This window comes from Chiloscyllium plagiosum, unplaced genomic scaffold, assembly GCF_037043375.1.
Source record: "Chiloscyllium plagiosum isolate Xiang-an unplaced genomic scaffold, Cpla_swu_hap1 HiC_scaffold_51, whole genome shotgun sequence".
Taxonomy (NCBI): domain Eukaryota; kingdom Metazoa; phylum Chordata; class Chondrichthyes; order Orectolobiformes; family Hemiscylliidae; genus Chiloscyllium; species Chiloscyllium plagiosum.
This window is the reverse complement of record NW_028270189.1, coordinates 1,710,180-1,726,637: the sequence shown is the minus strand read 5'-3', so window position 1 is coordinate 1,726,637 and position 16,458 is coordinate 1,710,180. Positions and strand designations below refer to the sequence as shown.

General features: G+C 53.5%; 1 long non-coding RNA gene across 1 annotated transcript; it reads left to right on the top strand.

The window, feature by feature from the left end:
• The first annotated feature begins 68 nt into the window (after positions 1-68).
• On the top strand, positions 69-6,244 carry LOC148134935 (uncharacterized). Its single transcript, XR_015755565.1, has 2 exons — positions 69-207; positions 5,619-6,244. It is a non-coding gene; the product is annotated as an uncharacterized LOC148134935 (long non-coding RNA).
• Positions 6,245-16,458: the final 10,214 nt, after the last annotated feature.

Here is a 16,458-nt window from a genome sequence, read left to right as displayed (position 1 = left end):
CGAATCCTTCCCCGCTTTTTTCCCCCCCCACCCACCTTCCAATCCGAACCGAACCGAACCGAAAGAACCCACGTGGCCCTCGCTCCCGTTGGCCGAAACCGCAGCCACGCGGCGGAGGGGACCGCGAACGGATTGGTCCAGCCAGATGGGTTTGAGAGGTCTCGTATCCCCAACCCCACCCCCGGCTTCATCGCTGCCATTCAATTGGTCAGTCACGCCGTCCAAATCGCATGCGTCCCCTCGCGGCCATTGATCAGATCCTCTGCCACTCGGGCTGCAGCCTGGAGTTGATTGGTCGGCCAGGGATATTACACATCATGGGTGTCCACGCTCCTTATTCCCCGCCTTGCAATTGGCCGTCCCTTCCCATTCTCTGACGTAACCACAGCGGCCGCCCTTTCGGGTGACGTCCACGGTTAGCTCGCGATTCGATTGGTCAGATTGCTCTGATCCCGCGTGGAACCATCGACCCGCCTCCCATTATTACCGCTCGGTCATGGGGAAAGCGGGCTATTTGCGATTGGCTGCTTGCCCCATCAATTAGACTGTTCACGTTAACTTGACCTTTGACTTGTTCCAAAAGAAACTCGGGCAAAGAGTTTTGTAACTTTAACTCAGTTATTTTACCGAGATTGAGAATCTTCACAAACACGTTTGAAGCCCATTACAGAGCACGTCTTAAAATCCTCCCTCAGCATCGACCCTCTGACAGTGCGGCACTCCCTCAGCACTGACCCTCTGACAGTGCCCACTCCCTCAGCACTGACCCTCTGACAGTGCCCACTCCCTCAGCACTGACCCTCTGACAGTGCCCACTCCCTCAGCACTGACCCTCCGACAGTGCCCACTCCCTCAGCACTGACCCTCTGACAGTGCGGCGCTCCCTCAGCACTGACCCTCCAACAGTGCCCACTCCCTCAGCACTGACCCTCTGACAGTGTGGCACTCCCTCAGCACTGACCCTCAGACAGTGCCAACTCCCTCAGCACTGACCCTCAGACAGTGCCCACTCCCTCAGCACTGACCCTCAGACAGTGCCCACTCCCTCAGCACTGACCCTCTGACAGTGCAGCACTCCCTCAGCACTGACCCTCCGACAGTGCGGCACTCCCTCAGCACTGACCCTCCGACAGTGCCCACTCCCTCAGCACTGACCCTCTGACAGTGCGGCGCTCCCTCAGCACTGACCCTCCGACAGTGCGGCACTCCCTCAGCACTGACCCTCTGACAGTGCCCACTCCCTCAGCACTGACCCTCTGACAGTGCAGCACTCCCTCAGCACTGACCCTCTGACAGTGCGGCGCTCCCTCAGCACTGACCCTCCGACAGTGTGGCACTCCCTCAGCACTGACCCTCAGACAGTGCCAACTCCCTCAGCACTGACCCTCAGACAGTGCCCACTCCCTCAGCACTGACCCTCAGACAGTGCCCACTCCCTCAGCACTGACCCTCTGACAGTGCAGCACTCCCTCAGCACTGACCCTCCGACAGTGCGGCACTCCCTCAGCACTGACCCTCCGACAGTGCCCACTCCCTCAGCACTGACCCTCTGACAGTGCGGCGCTCCCTCAGCACTGACCCTCCGACAGTGCGGCACTCCCTCAGCACTGACCCTCTGACAGTGCCCACTCCCTCAGCACTGACCCTCTGACAGTGCCCACTCCCTCAGCACTGACCCTCCGACAGTGCCCACTCCCTCAGCACTGACCCTCCGACAGTGCGACACTCTCACAGCACTGACCCTCTGACAGTGCCCACTCCCTCAGCACTGACCCTCTGACAGTGCCCACTCCCTCAGCACTGACCCTCTGACAGTGCCCACTCCCTCAGCACTGACCCTCTGACAGTGCCCACTCCCTCAGCACTGACCCTCTGACAGTGCGGCACTCCCTCAGCACCGACCCTCCGACAGTGCGGCACTCCCTCAGCACCGACCCTCCGACAGTGCCCACTCCCTCAGCACTGACCCTCCGACAGTGCACACTCCCTCAGCACTGACCCTCTGACAGTGCCCACTCCCTCAGCACTGACCCTCCGACAGTGCCCACTCCCTCAGCACTGACCCTCCGACAGTGCGACACTCTCACAGCACTGACCCTCTGACAGTGCCCACTCCCTCAGCACTGACCCTCTGACAGTGCCCACTCCCTCAGCACTGACCCTCTGACAGTGCCCACTCCCTCAGCACTGACCCTCTGACAGTGCCCACTCCCTCAGCACTGACCCTCTGACAGTGCGGCACTCCCTCAGCACCGACCCTCCGACAGTGCCCACTCCCTCAGCACTGACCCTCCGACAGTGCACACTCCCTCAGCACTGACCCTCTGACAGTGCGGCACTCCCTCAGCACTGACCCTCCGACAGTGCCCACTCCCTCAGCACTGACCCTCTGACAGTGCGGCACTCCCTCAGCATTGACTCTCTGACAGTGCCTGCTCCTCAGCACTGACCCTCTGACAGTGCCCACTCCCTCAGCACTGACCCTCCGACAGTGCCCACTCTCTCAGCACTGACCCTCTGACAGTGCCCACCCTCTCAGCACTGACCCTCTGACAGTGCAGCACTCCCTCAGCACTGACCCTCTGACAGTGCAGCACTCCCTCAGCATTGACTCTCTGACAGTGCAGCACTCCTTCAGCACTGTCCCTCCTACAGTGCCCACTCCCTCAGCACTGACCTTCTGACCCTCTGACAGTGCAGCACTCCCTCAGCACTGACCTTCTGACAGTGTCCACTCCCTCTGACAGTGCGGTACTCCCTCAGCACTGTCCCTCCTACAGTGCCCACTCCCTCAGCACTGACCTTCTGACCCCCTGACAGTGCAGCACTCCCTCAGCCCTGACCCTCCTACAGTGCCTACTCCCTCAGCACTGACCTTCTGACAGAGGGTCAGTGCTGAGGGATTGGCACTGTCAGAGGGTCAGTGCTGAAAGAGTGGGCTGTGTAAATACTAAGCACAGATCCGTGTGGCACAATCAGGCCAGCTGCATTTTATTTAGGCAAAAGTGAGGACTGCAGATGCTGGAAATCGGAGTCTAGATTAGAGTGGTGCTGGAAAAGCACATGAGGTCAGGCAGCATCCGAGGAGCAGGAAAATCGACATTTCGGGCATCAGGTTCTTGCTGTGCTTTTCCAGCATTTTGTTTTTGCCAATCTTGGGGGAAAAGAAGGGATAAACCCAGGCTGGTCTCTGAACAAAACTTCTTTGCTCCTCCCCACGACGATGGGATGCTTTGTCTGCATCCGAGGGAACATAGTCTTCCCCGGTTGAACCTCTCAACCGAAAAAGAGTGGCTGTGACAAGGCAGGCTCCACAGCATTGCATTGGGGTGGGGAGTGTCCTGATACTGTGTTCAAGACTGAGAGTGAGAGTCAGGACATGGATTGTTACCCTGTTTGGGAAGCGAGAGCTGCCAGGATGTTCATTGTCTGGATCAGTGATGCTGGAAGAGCACAGCAGTTCAGGCAGCATCCGATGAGCAGCAAAATCGACGTTTCGGGCAAAAGCCCTTCATCAGGAATAAAGGCAGAGAGCCTGAAGCGTGGAGAGATAAGCTAGAGGAGGGTGGGGGTGGGGAGAAAGTAGCATAGAGTACAATAGGTGAGTGGGGGAGGAGATGAAGGTGATAGGTCAGGGAGGAGAGGGTGGAGTGGATAGGTGGAAAAGGAGCTAGGCAGGTAGGACAAGTCATGGGGACAGTGCTGAGCTGGAAGTTTGAAACTAGGATGAGGTGGGGGAAGGAGAAATGAGGAAGCTGCTGAAGTCCACATTGATGCCCTGCGGTTGAAGTGTTCCGAGGCAGATGAGGCATTCTTCCTCCAGGCGTCTGGTGGTGAGGGAGCGGCGGTGAAGGAGGCCCAGGACCTCCATGTCCTCGGCAGAGTGGGAGGGGGAGTTGAAATTGTGTTGATCGTTTATTAAGAGCTGGGATGACAAGTGGTTGAGACCATCAGGGGGAGCTCTGCTTAAACAAACCTGAACCTGAACCTGAACTTTCACACACAACCACGAAGCTCAGTTCCAAACAGTGCAAATAGTAATGAACGTGTCTGACAGGGACCCGGGTGCGATTCCACCCTTGGGCGACTGGCTGTGTGGAGTTTGCACATGCCCCTTCTCCCTGTGTCTGCGTGGGTTTGCTCCACTTTCCACCCGTGGTCCAAACTTGTGCAGGTTAGGGTGGATTAGCCGTGCTAAATTATCCCATTGTGCCCAGGGATGTGCAGGTTAGGGTGGGATTGGCCGTGCTAAATTGTCCCATAGTGTCCAGGGATGTGCAGGTTAGGGTGGATTGGCCGTGCTAAATTGTCCCATAGTGTCCAGGGCTGTGCAAGTTAGGGTGAATTGGCCGTGCTAAATTGTCCCATAGTGTCCAGGGATGTGCAGGTTAGGGTGGATTGGCCGAGCTAAATTGTCCCATAGTGTCCAGGGATGTGCAGGTTAGGGTGGATTGGCCGTGCTAAATTGTCCCATAGTGTCCAGGGATGTGCAAGTTAGGGTGGATTGGCCGTGTTAAATTGTCCCATAGTGCCCAGGGATGTGCAGGTTAGGGTGGATTGGCCATGCTAAATTATCAGCCGAATCCCTCCAGCCCGGCACCGCCTTCCTGACCTGCAGTCTTCTTCTTGACCTCTCCGCCTCCACCCTACTCCGACCTATCACCTTCACCTTGACCTCTTTCCACCTATCACATTTCCAACGCCCCTCCTCCAAGTCCCTCCTCCCTACCTTTTATCTTCTCCTGCTGAACACTCTCTGCTCATTCCTGAAGAAGGGCATGTGCCCGAAACGTCGAATCTTCTGTTCCCTAGATGCTGCCTGACCTGCTGTGCTGTTCCAGCAATAAAGTTTCAGCTTTGATCTCCAGCGTCTGCAGACCTCACTTTCTCCTCCATGCTAAATTATCCCATTGTGCACAGCGATGTGCAGGTTAGGGTGGATTGGCTATGCTAAATTATTCCATTGTGCCCAGGGATGTGCAGGTTAGGGTGGGATTGGCCGTGCTAAATTGTCCCATAGTGCCCAGGGATGTGCAGGTTAGGGTGGATTGGCCGTGCTAAATTGTCCCCGTAGTGCCCACGGATGTGCAGGTTAGGGTGGATTGGCCGTGCTAAATTGTCCCATAGTGTCCAGGGATGTGCAGGTTAGGGTGGATTGGCCGTGCTAAATTGTCCCATAGTGTCCAGGGATGTGCAGGTTAGGGTGGATTGGCCGTGCTAAATTGTCCCATTGTGTCCAGGGATGTGCAAGTTAGGGTGGATTGGCCGTGCTAAATTGTCCCATAATGTTCGGGAATATGCAGGTTAGGGTGGATTGGCCGTGCTAAATTGGATTAGAGTGGTGCTGGAAAAGCACAGCAGGTCAGGCAGCATCCAAGTAGCAGAAAAATTGACGTTTCGGGCAAAAGCCCTTCATTGCCCCATTGTATCCAGGGATGTGCAGGTTAGGATGGATTGGTCGTTGGTCGTGCTAACTTGCCCCATAGTGTGCAGGTTCAGTGGGTTCACCATTGGAAATGCAGGGTTACAGGGATGGGGAGACACAATGGATTGAATGGCCTGCTTCTGTGCTGTAGGATTTTTTAAAAAAACTTTTCTCCCTTGCCCCCTGCCAGCAGCACGGCCGAAGCAAGTTCAATCGAGGCTTTTGGAAATGCATTGAATGATGGTTTTGAAAAGGAACTACATGCAACGTTATGGGGAAAAAGTCCGGACAGTGGCACCAGAGTCCCAGTGCTCCTTCGGACAGCCACAGATGGGCCAAATGGCCTCCTCCTGTACGATAATCACTCTGTCAAGAAGGAGGGTTGAATGGACTCTGCCACATGGAAATACAATACTGCAACCATCTCCAACGGGACTTCCAAATCTTAGGGCGGTGCTGTCCTTCCAACCTCACCCCTTCCCGGCAAACCCCCGGAACTAACACCGTGTCAATGCCCAAATAACCACCCCCTCCCTGTGAAGTGGGGAGGGCATCTGAAGAGCTCCCACAAGAGGAGGACCAGAGAAACTAAACCTGGGAGAAAAATCTTTAAACTGCGCGGCCTGAAAACTCCACTTTTTCATGGGCTTGTTATATCCAGCAGTGTTCCATCACTCAGCATGAAGAGGAGGGGAAAAACACACACACGCACACAAACATTTAAAAGGTGCCTCTGGAAAGATGCCTTTGACTTTTTGGGATTTAATTGAATGATTTATTGTCACTTGCGTTTTACAATGAATAAAGGAGTAAAATACAGTGGAAAGCTTCAACTGTCACCACAACCTAGCGCCATTTCAAATAGTTTAAGAATAAATTGATATAATTGAATCCATTCCACTGCCTCTGCCATGACTCAGCTCGCTCTCCTCCATCACCCGAATCGGGTCCACCAATGTTGGAGTCGCCACTCTCTCAGTGCCAACACTGCAACATCCCATGCCGAACCCTCACTCACCTCACAGCTGGGAGTCCTTGGCTCTGCTGCTGCGTTGATGATGCCAAGAGTCCCTGCTCAGGGTATGCCATGCTGCTGCCCCTCCCTTGCCAGTGCCAGGAGCCCCCGGTTTGTGGGGCTAAAAACGGGACACGGCATTGCTTCAAACCAAGACAGAAAGTGAGGAATGCAGATGCTGCAGAGCCAGAGTCGAAAAGTGTGGTGCTGGAAAAGCACAGCAGGTCAGCTCAGAGTCTCGTACTCCTCGGATGCTGCCTGACCTGATGTGCTTTTCCAGTACCACACTGTTCAACCCATTGCTTCAAACCAAGCAAACGTGATCGTGTTTACACTTCTAAAAAACAAGTTGCCTCATTCAATCATTAATGGGAGAGGGGTAAGAATGCTAGATGCATCTGCACCATGGATGGTTGGGTGAGAGTGTGTGCGTGCAAGAGTGTATGAGTGAGTGTGTGTGTGTTCGAATGAGAGTGTGTGAATGTGTGAAAAAGTGAGAATGCTTGTGTGTGTGGTGTGTGACAGAGGGTGGGTATGTGTGATTGAGTGTGTGTGGGGGGGGTGTGTGTGTGACAGAGGGTGGGTACGTGGTTGGGTGGGTGTCAGAGTTAGGGCATGTGGGTCTGTAAGATTGTAGGTGGGTGTGTGTATGAGTGTTAGAGAGTGTGTGGGTGGGTGGGTGTGAGACGGGGGGGTGTGTGTATGGGTTTGATACTGTGGGTGTAAAACAGAGAGTGTGTGTGTGAGTGTGTGTGTGGGTCTGTGAGAGAGTGGGTGTGTGTGTGTGCATGTGTATTTGTGATGATACTGTGGCTTGAAGAGGTGTGTTTTGTTCAGGTTTGTGGGATAGGTATCAAGCAGTTTATGAGATGAACCCTTGGGTGTTTTTTTTATAAATTTTGGAAGGATAGAAGCAGCCTGAATGGGTGTGGTCATGCTCCCTCAGAACCAGGGATTTTGGATTTAGATTTCAGCAGTTGCTGCTGGCGTCTGGAAGAAGTGAAAGCTATTTTTTTCCCTATCTTGGGCTCAGCCAAAAGCTAGGGGTTCGCTGCTTGCTACAGGAGTTGCATGTGAGACTATCTGATTCTGAATTTGACTTTTGTCAAGGGTGTGTTTATGGGATGTTACTACATTGATATAGTTAATTAGTAATAATTACTGTATCTATTATTCTGTTATGCTTTCCAATAGATTTGTTATTCCAGTTCCTCTTTCCTTCTGTTGTATTTTAACTGTAGTGGATTAATAAAATGTGTTCTGCTTTAAATCTGGTAGTTTGAACAGTCGAATTACATCTGGAAAACAACATCTTACATTTACCTTTAAAATAAGAAAACACTTGGGGTCTGGACTATCTGCTGAATATTTTGAGGGGGTTAGTCTGTTCAGAGATGTTATTACATACCTCTGGAGCAGATGGGACTCGAACATGGGTCTCCCGGTCCAGGGTTAAGGACTCTACCACTGCACTACAAGAGGGCCCAGACACTGTGTTTTGATTGATTTTTCAATCAGGACCAGTTGCATAGGTTCAGGAAAGCTAAGTGTGGTAATAACATGGAATCATTCACTCCCTTCCAGCGCTGACGCTCAGTAGCAGCAGTGTGTACCATCTACAAGATGCACTGCAGAAATTCACCAAAGATCCTCAGGCAACACCTTCCAAACCCACGACCACTTCCATCTGGAAGGTCAAGGGCAGCAGGTACATGGGAACACCACCGCTCACAAGTTCCACTCCAAGCCACTCACCATCCTGACTTGGAAATATATTACTGTCCCTTCACTGCCGCTGGGTCAAAATGTTGGAATTTCTACCCTAAGGGCAGTGTGGGCCAACCCAGAGCAGATGGACTCCAGCAGGTCATCACCACCTTCTGAAGGGTAACTAGGGATGGGCAATAAGCACTGGCCAGCTAGTTATTTGGATAGGTGGCTACAGCCTTCCGTGTGGACAATACAGGAGAGGTCTCCAACCTGCGAAGAGAAAGCACCTACATCACTCCCCTCTCAGAAGATCTCCCAGTAGCTACTTTCCCTTCCTATCTGTGTTTGTCTCGCCGTGCACCTGTTTGAGCGTGCATGGGAGGGTTTGAAAAGGGGGTAGAGTTCAAGCTATCGAGTTACGAGTCTGCGATCCGTACTTCTTTCTTGTGGTTGGTTGAAAAACAGCTTGATTGCGATAAATATTTACCTTTCTGTTCACTGAAAAGGCCGGTGCGCGGGGTCTTTTGGTCTGAATTGGAGGGTGAGGCGAATTTGGACGAGTTGGTGGTTTGATCAAATTCGTGCCGGGAACAGTGGGCCTTGATTTCCAGTTTAAAAAAATCACACAACACCAGGTTATAGTCCAACAGGTTTAATTGGAAGCACACTAGCTTTCGGGGCGCCGCTCCTTCATCGGGTGATTTTAACTTTGTACACCGCACTCCAAATCATGATTTCCAGTGCACATTCCCTAGTGGGGATACTATTAGCACCCGCGTCTCACGGCCCACAGTTTGGGGAAAACCTGTTCCATGGTGTTTTGGGGATGAACAACATTTTGGGTATGTGGCGACGCTGGTATGCGTTTTTTTAAGAATACTTTTCCTGATTGATCTTGGCCGTCCAAGTCAGGACTTTTAAATTCAGAGGCACAGGCCCCCGGGAGGCTGCTCTGATGTTGGATAAAACCACGGCTGACGATTCCACCACCTTGCTTCCACCTACCTCTCCTCCCGTTGCCTCAAAAAGAGGAGGATTCCGAAGACCCGAGTCGTTCAAGGATCGCCACAGTCCATTTCTGATGAAGGGCTCTTGCCCGAAACGTCGGTTTTCCTGCTCCTCAGATGCTGCCTGGCCTGTTGTGCTCTTCCAGCACCCCTCTAATCTCCAGCATCTGCAGTACCCACTTCCGCACATGATTTGGGAGACGCCGGTGTTGGACTGGGGCATGTGTACAAAGTTATAAATCACAACACCAGGTTATCGTCCAACAGGTTTAACTGGAAGCACTAGCTTTCTGAGCGCTGCTCCTTCATCAGCTAGAGCTTCCAATTAAACCTGTTGGACTATAACCTGGTGTTGCGTGATTTTTTAACTTTGTACACTTCTGCAAAGTTATTCCGGTCAGGCCTGGGAAAACTGTTGGACAACTTAGGGGAACAAGCGCAGGCAGCCCTGAGGGGGCTAGAAAGGATGAGTACGGAGGTGGGGGTATTGGAAGGACGCTTCTGTCCCGGATATCTTAATGTGTATTGAAGGCTGACCCAGATAGTCCCTCAATCTGGAGGGAAATTGAGGGTTACAGGGAAAGAGTCAAGATTAGAGTGATGCTGGAAAAAGCACGACGGCTCAGGCAGCATCCGAGGAGCAGGAAAATCGACGTTTTGGGCAAAAGCCCTTCATCAGGAATGAGGCTGGGAAAGAGCGGGAATGTGGGCGTGAGCAACATCGGATCAGCCACGCTCCGACTGAACGGCAGAGGCGGCTCGATGGGCCGAATGGTCCACTCCTGTTCCCATTGCTGACGGCGTTTGGGGGAGAGACAGTTTGAGATTCAAAAGTGGAGACCGCTGAGACAGAGATTGGGGGTGGGGGATTGGGGGTGGGGGCCATTGCTTTCCCAGGAGTGTTGTGGAATTCTCTCGCCAAGGAAGTGGTGGAACGGGATCTGTACAAACTGTGTGGTTCTTCTGACCGCTGTGGATGGTGGCAGACCTCCCAGCCACTGAGGAGGAAAACAAGGAAGCACTTCCCGAAAGGAACGAAGTGGTTTCCTTTTAAATAAAAATCACACAACACCAGGTTAGAGCCCAACAGGTTATAAACGTGGTGCTGTGAGATCTTTTTTTTAAAACTTTGTCCACCCCCAGTCCGACACCTTCACACAAAAGGGACAACGGCAGCCAAAATTGCTTTGCTTTTTATTAATAAATACGCCGCAAGGATTCCATGTATGTATACGGATACACTTTCAAACAAGTCTGTAACTGAAATGATACAAATGTCCTTTTGATTTAAAACAAACCATTTTCTGCTCGCTCAGTGCTTTTCCATTGTTCTTCAGTTAATACAAAGGACCCGGTACTTCGTTTAGAAAATAGAACCTCTTTTTGTTTCCTTAAGTTTACTGATCCTGTCTTAAATAAGTCCAAGCCTTTGTCACGCTAACCCTTCCGAAAATAGAATAACCTTAAACTATACTCAAAATAAAAAAAAACCCTTCCCCTTTACCGGTCTAAAATTTAAAAAAAAACGCAGACTATTTTGTCCTAAGTACTTGAAACAGGCAAAAGGAAAAGAAAATTTACACGCAGTTTTGGGGAAAACACCACAGAGTCAAGGGACAAGCTTGACCCGAAAAGGAAATGGAAAAGGTTAAGGGTTGGTGGTGGGGGAGCGGGTAAGAGTGAAATAACAGTCCTCACGCAATAGGTCTGGCGGTGTTCACGTGGATTTTGCGTTTGTTTCAAAGAGGAAAGCTCCCCTGGAAGAGGTTTTGGCAAACAGCAGTGGAAGTGGTACACTGGGAGCACCGTGACATGTGGGTGTGGGTGTGTGTGCGCTGAGTGTCCTCCTGAATCCAGAAGGTCCGGGATACCGTGACAGTGTTGGGGCTTTTACTGGGCCGAGGGGAACTTCAAGTGAAAGGGAGGACTGCAGATGCTGGAGATCAGAGTCGAGAGTGTGGTGCTGGAAAAGCGCAGCAGGTCAGGCAGCATCCGAGGAGCAGGGGCATGATGTTTCAGGCAAAAGCCCTTCATCAGGAACTTTACTGGATGTAGGAGGAGACGGGAGGCCCGCCCCTGGTGCATGCGAAGACGGTTCAATGTCCACCATCCGCCTGCTTCCAGACCACATGGCTTAAGGGAAGATGGTTGTTTTCCTGTTAAGGGCGGACAGAGTCAGAGGGGACTCAGCTGCTGGGTATGTGGCTGCGGACAGGGATGGGGTGGACAACGCCACTTGGAAACCAGAGGGTCAGGAACAGTGTGGGGAAGGTGGGGGGTAATAAAGCAATGAACCGAAGGGTGGGATGGCTTTCAATGAGTGGGGGAAGGGTTATCTAAAGAGGGCAAGGGCAGAGTGCCAACACAGGCCAAACACCAAGAACAAAAGGACAGGAGGAAGGTGGAATGCATCTGGAGAGATGAATGAGAGGGAGTCTACACCAAGGAACAAGAGGGAGCACTGAAGCACTAGCCCCGGAAAGGTGCAGCTCCAGTAACACACGAAGCTTGACACCATCCAGGACAAAGCAGCTCGGTTGGTTGGCACCACATCCCACTCCCTCCAGTCCCGACGCACAGTAACAGCAGTGTGTACCGTCTACAAGATGCACTGCAGAAATTCACCAAAGATCCTCAGGTAGCACCTTTCAAACCCATAACCACTTCCACCCAGAAGGACAAGGTCAGCAGATACATGGAAACACCACTCCTTGCAAGCTCCCCCTGAGCCACTCACCATCCTGACCTGGAATTATATCGCCATTCCTTTACTGAATCATGGAGTTCCCTCCCTAAGGGCCATTGTGGGTCAAGCTATGGCACGTGGACTGCAGTGGCTCAAGAAGGCAGCTCATCCCTACCATGGCCCATATTTTCAGTCAAACAATAGCAGTCCACTGCTGGTGAATGACAACCACCGCTTGCAGGTTGGGGGGCGGGGGGGACGGAGCAATCATTACTGGCTTGGCCAGGAGGAAACAATGTTCAATTGTACTTACACTGGTCATAGGTCAATCAGGATGCGACGTTTATCACCTGAAAGGGCAAGGTCAGCGGATCAGAAATGGAACAGGATTGCAGCTTGCATCCCTGGGTGTGAACAGCCAGCATTCGGACCATCCAACATCAAGGCTGCTCTCATTTAGAGTGGAGTTTCGGTGGGTTTTTCTACAAAACACCCTCTCGCTAACGTTCCTTTGTGCACTGCCGTGCAGGTGGAAGGTATAACCACCCCAGAGTGGCTGGCACCTTTCAAATCACCTGCCAAACAGGGGATGCCAAAATTCTCTCCAGTCCATTCCTTAACAGAAGATGGCTCACTGGGTTCCTCATCTTGTGCCTCCACAGATCAGGGCATTTCTCAAACTGACACACGAAGCACGTACATGTGCAGACACTGACACACACACACGGCACATACCCGTGCAGACACTGACACACACGCGGCACGTACCTGTGCAGACACTGACACACACGCGGCACGTACCGGTGCAGACACTGACACACACGCGGCACGTACCTGTGCAGACACTGACACACACGCGGCACGTACCTGTGCAGACACTGACACACACGCGGCACGTACCGGTGCAGACACTGACACACACACGCGGCACATACCCGTGCAGACACTGACACACACGCGGCACGTACCTGTGCAGACACTGACACACACGCGGCACGTACCTGTGCAGATACTGACACACACACACACGCGGCACGTACCTGTGCAGACACTGACACACACGCGGCACGTACCTGTGCAGACACTGACACACACGCGGCACGTACCGGTGCAGACACTGACACACACGCGGCACGTACCGGTGCAGACACTGACACACACACGCGGCACATACCCGTGCAGACACTGACACACACGCGGCACGTACCTGTGCAGACACTGACACACACGCGGCACGTACCTGTGCAGACACTGACACACACGCGGCACGTACCTGTGCAGACACTGACACACACACACGGCACGTACCTGTGCAGACACTGACACACACACGCGGCACGTACCCGTGCAGACACTGACACACACACGCGGCACAAACCTGTTCAGACACTGACACACACGCGCTGCATGTACCTGTGCAGACACTGACACACACACGGCATGTACCTGTGCAGACACTGACACACACACGGCACGTACCTGTGCAGACACTGACACACACACAGCACGTACCTGTGCAGTCACTAACACACACACAGCACGTACCCGTGCAGACACTGACACACACACACAGCACGTACCTGTGCAGACACTGACACACACACGGCACGTACCTGTGCAGACAATGACACACGCACGGCACGTACCTGTGCAGACAGTGACACACACACGGCACGTACCCGTGCAGACACTGACACACGCGGCACGTACCTGTGCAGACAGTGACACACACACGGCACATACCCGTGCAGACACTGACACACACACACACAGCACGTACCTCTGCAGACACTGACACACACACGGCACATACCCGTGCAGACACTGACACACACACGGCACGTACCGGTGCAGACACTGACACACACACGGCACATACCCGTGCAGACACTGACACACACACGGCACGTACCTGTGCAGACACTGACACACACACGGCACGTACCTGTGCAGACACTGACACACACACGGCACGTACCTGTGCAGACACTGACACACACAAGGCACGTACCTGTGCAGACACTGACACACACGCGGCACGTACCGGTGCAGACACTGACACACACACGCGGCACATACCCGTGCAGTCACTGACACACACACGGCACGTACCTGTGCAGACACTGACACACACACGGCACGTACCTGTGCAGACACTGACACACACACGGCACGTACCTGTGCAGACACTGACACACACAAGGCACGTACCTGTGCAGACACTGACACACACACGGCACGTATCTGTTCAGACACTGACACACACGCGGCACGTACTGGTGCAGACACTGACACACACACGCGGCACATACCCGTGCAGACACTGACACACACACGCGGCACAAACCTGTTCAGACACTGACACACACGCGCTGCATGTACCTGTGCCGCCACTGACACACACATGCGGCACGTACCCGTGCAGACACTGCCACACACGCGGCACGTACCTGTGCAGACACTGACACACACACGGCACGTACCTGTGCAGACACTGACACACACACAGCAAGTACCTGTGCAGACACTGACACACACACGGCACGTACCTGTGCAGACACTGACACACACACGGCACGTACCTGTGCAGACACTGACACACACACACACGGCATGTACCTGTGCAGATACTGACACACACACACGGCACGAACCTGTGCAGATACTGACACACACACACACACACACACGGCATGTACCTGTGCAGATACTGACACACACACACACACACACGGCACGTACCTGTGCAGATACTGACACACACACACACGGCACGTACCTGTGCAGATACTGACACACACACACACACGGCACGTACCTGTGCAGACACTGACACACACACGGCACGTACCTGTGCAGACACTGACACACACACGGCACGTACCTGTGCAGACACTAACACACACACACGGCACGTACCTGTGCAGACACTGACACACACGCGGGTACGTGCAGACACTGACACACACGCGACACGTACCTGTGCAGACACTGACACACACGCGGCACGTACCTGTGCAGACACTGACACACACGCGGCACGTACCTGTGCAGACACTGACACACACACGGCACGTACCTGTGCAGACACTAACACACACCCACGGCACGTACCTGTGCAGACACTGACACACACACAGCACGTACCTGTGCAGACACTGACACACACAAGGCACGTACCTGTGCAGACACTGACACACACGCGGCACGTACCGGTGCAGACACTGACACACACACGCGGCACATACCCGTGCAGACACTGACACACACACACGGCACATACCCGTGCAGACACTGACACACACACAGCACGTACCTGTGCAGACACTGACACACACACGGCACGTATCTGTTCAGACACTGACACACACGCGGCACGTACTGGTGCAGACACTGACACACACACGCGGCACATACCCGTGCAGACACTGACACACACACGCGGCACAAACCTGTTCAGACACTGACACACACGCGCTGCATGTACCTGTGCCGCCACTGACACACACATGCGGCACGTACCCGTGCAGACACTGCCACACACGCGGCACGTACCTGTGCAGACACTGACACACACACAGCAAGTACCTGTGCAGACACTGACACACACACGGCACGTACCTGTGCAGACACTGACACACACACGGCACGTACCTGTGCAGACACTGACACACACACACACGGCATGTACCTGTGCAGATACTGACACACACACACGGCACGAACCTGTGCAGATACTGACACACACACACACACACACACGGCATGTACCTGTGCAGATACTGACACACACACACACGGCATGTACCTGTGCAGATACTGACACACACACACACACACACGGCACGTACCTGTGCAGATACTGACACACACACACACGGCATGTACCTGTGCAGATACTGACACACACACACACACGGCACGTACCTGTGCAGACACTGACACACACACGGCACGTACCTGTGCAGACACTGACACACACACGGCACGTACCTGTGCAGACACTAACACACACACACGGCACGTACCTGTGCAGACACTGACACACACGCGGGTACGTGCAGACACTGACACACACGCGACACGTACCTGTGCAGACACTGACACACACGCGGCACGTACCTGTGCAGACACTGACACACACGCGGCACGTACCTGTGCAGACACTGACACACACACGGCACGTACCTGTGCAGACACTAACACACACCCACGGCACGTACCTGTGCAGACACTGACACACACGTGGCACGTACCTGTGCAGACACTGACACACACACACGGCACGTACCTGTGCAGACACTGACACACACACACGGCACGTACCTGTGCAGACACTGACACACACACGGCATATACCCGTGCAGACACTGACACACACACACGGCACATACCCGTGCAGACACTGACACACACACACGGCACATACCCGTGCAGACACTGACACACACACACGGCACATACCCGTGCAGACACTGACACACACACGCGTCATGAACCCGTTCAGACACTGACACACACACGCGGCACGTAGCCATGCAGACACTGACACACACATGGCACGTACCTGTGCAGACACTGACACACACGCGCGGCACGTACCTGTGCAGACACT